Raw genomic sequence first — 2,500 nt, 5'->3', positions numbered from 1 at the left:
TCATTCGTTCGAGAGGGAACCACACCACTCATTCGTTCAAGAGGGAATCACTTCACTTATTCATTCGAGAGGGAACCACTCCACTCATTTGTTCGAGAGGGAACCACTTCACTCATTTGTTCGAGAGGGAATCACTCCACTCATTCGTTCGAGAGGGAACCACTTCACTCATTCGTTCGAGAGAGAACCACTCCACTCATTCGTTCGAGAGGGAACCACTCCACTCATTCGCTTGATAGGGAACCACTCCACTCATTCGTTCGAGAGGGGAAACTACTTCCTTCATGCGTTCGAAAAGGATCCATTCCACTCATTCGTTCGAAAGGAAAACCACTCCCCCTAATTAGTTCGACAGGCAATCACTCGACTTCTTCGATCGAAAGTGAGCCACTCATCTCACTCAATCATAACTGCAGGCCTGTATACCAGCCAGTCCTCATCAACAACGGCCGAATGTTCATCAATCCAACCATCAAACCACCACATTTATGAATGAGAAACGATTTATATACGACTCACAACTGATAAACATTTACACACAGTTCTCGAACAACGGTTCGCTCACTGACCTCCGTTCGAATCCCAACTCTGTGAGTGCTTCATCCACGTGTTTCAAATACAAATAATCGCTAACAGCAATTAACCTAACCTACGTCTAACTATGCATTGCAATATATAACAATAGTAATTTATACATAAGAACAAATACTATTTTTAATACATAGTACGTTAAAAAATTGATGAATACATCTTGGGGATATGACCGCCGCTTTAACGAGCTTAGCCTGAAGACAGGTTCCTATATGCCTCACCTCTCCAGCACGCCAAAGAGCACATTAGCACATATATGACTTCTTGACAAGAACGTAGCAAGAAAGACCTGGGTAAATACTAGTTTTGGGAACACGTTGTTCATTCATGGAAAAACAGTTACTTGGGGAACTGGTTCAGACTTATATATGGATGAGTTTAGGTGGATATATGTGGACAGAGGTCTCCTTTGGCTGGATATATGTGGATAGAGGTCTCCTTTGGGTGGATATATGCGGATAGAGGTCTCCTTTGGGTGGATATATGTGGATAGAGGTCTCCTTTGGGTGGATATATGTGGATAGAGGTCTCCTTTGTGTGGATATATGTAGATAGAGGTCTCCTTTGTGTGGATATATGTAGATAGAGGTCTCCTTTGTGTGGATATATGTGGACAGAGGTCTCCTTTGTGTGGATATATGTGGATAGAGGTCTCCTTTGTGTGGATATATGTGGATAGAGGTCTCCTTTGGGTGGATATATGTGGACAGAGGTCTCCTTTGGGTGGATATATGTGGATAGAGGTCTCCTTTGGGTGGATATATGTGGATAGAGGTCTCCTTTGGCTGGATATATGTGGATAGAGGTCTCCTTTGTGTGGATATATGTGGATAGAGGTCTCCTTTGTGTGGATATATGTGGATAGAGGTCTCCTTTGGGTGGATATATGTGGATAGAGGTCTCCTTTGGCTGGATATATGTGGATAGAGGTCTCCTTTGGCTGGATATATGTGGATAGAGGTCTCCTTTGGCTGGATATATGTGGATAGAGGTCTCCTTTGTGTGGATATATGTGGATAGAGGTCTCCTTTGTGCGGATATATGTGGATAGAGGTCTCCTTTGTGTGGATATATGTGGATAGAGGTCTCCTTTGGGTGGATATATGTGGACAGAGGTCTCCTTTGGGTGGATATATGTGGATAGAGGTCTCCTTTGGGTGGATATATGTGGATAGAGGTCTCCTTTGGGTGGATATATGTGGATAGAGGTCTCCTTTGTGTGGATATATGTAGATAGAGGTCTCCTTTGGCTGGATATATGTGGATAGAGGTCTCCTTTGGCTGGATATATGTGGATAGAGGTCTCCTTTGAGTGGATATATGTAGTTAGAGGTCTCCTTTGAGTGGATATATGTAGTTAGAGGTCTCCTTTGGGTGGATATATGTAAATAGAGGTCTCCTTTGGCTGGATATATGTGGATAGAGGTCTCCTTTGGGTGGATATATGTAAATAGAGGTCTCCTTTGGGTGGATATATGTAGATAGAGGTCTCCTTTGGCTGGATATATGTGGATAGAGGTCTCCTTTGGGTGGCTATATGTGGATAGAGGTCTCCTTTGGCTGGATATATGTGGATAGAGGTCTCCTTTGGGTGGATATATGTAGATAGAGGTCTCCTTTGGCTGGATATATGTGGATAGAGGTCTCCTTTGGCTGGATATATGTAGATAGAGGTCTCCTTTGGCTGGATATATGTGGATAGAGGTCTCCTTTGGGTGGATATATGTGGATAGAGGTCTCCTTTGGCTGGATATATGTGGATAGAGGTCTCCTTTGGGTGGATATATGTAGATAGAGGTCTCCTTTGGCTGGATATATGTGGATAGAGGTCTCCTTTGGGTGGATATATGTAAATAGAGGTCTTCTTTGGGTGGATATATGTAGTTAGAGGTCTCCTTTGGGTGGATAT

Source organism: Procambarus clarkii, chromosome 66, assembly GCF_040958095.1.
Source record: "Procambarus clarkii isolate CNS0578487 chromosome 66, FALCON_Pclarkii_2.0, whole genome shotgun sequence".
Classification (NCBI taxonomy): Eukaryota; Metazoa; Arthropoda; class Malacostraca; order Decapoda; family Cambaridae; genus Procambarus; species Procambarus clarkii.
Note: the sequence above shows the minus strand (reverse complement) of the source record.